The 232-nt window shown below is 71.1% G+C and overlaps 1 protein-coding gene across 1 annotated transcript in view; it reads right to left on the reverse strand.

Moving 5' to 3' along the window:
• Positions 1-232, reverse strand: part of MTR (5-methyltetrahydrofolate-homocysteine methyltransferase) — a 74544-nt gene that overhangs the window by 2623 nt on the left and 71689 nt on the right. The gene's annotated exons all lie outside the window — the stretch shown is intronic.

Raw genomic sequence — 232 nt, forward strand, 5'->3', positions numbered from 1 at the left:
GAGCCCACGGGTGGCGATTCGGCGGGCTCACCCTGAACCGGAGCCCATGGGTGGGGAGTCGGCGGGCTCACCCTGAACCGGAGCCCATGGGTGGGGAGTCGGTGGGCTGACCCTGAACCGGAGCCCATGGGTGGGGAGTCGGTGGGCCCACCCTGAAGCAGAGCCCACAGGTGGGGAGTCGGAGGCCACCTTGAACCGGAGCCCACTGGGCTAGGCCAGGGCCAGCACCCAG

The sequence above is a fragment of the Tupaia chinensis genome, unplaced genomic scaffold (genome assembly GCF_000334495.1).
Source record: "Tupaia chinensis unplaced genomic scaffold, TupChi_1.0 Scaffold000161_1, whole genome shotgun sequence".
Lineage (NCBI taxonomy): Eukaryota > Metazoa > Chordata > Mammalia > Scandentia > Tupaiidae > Tupaia > Tupaia belangeri.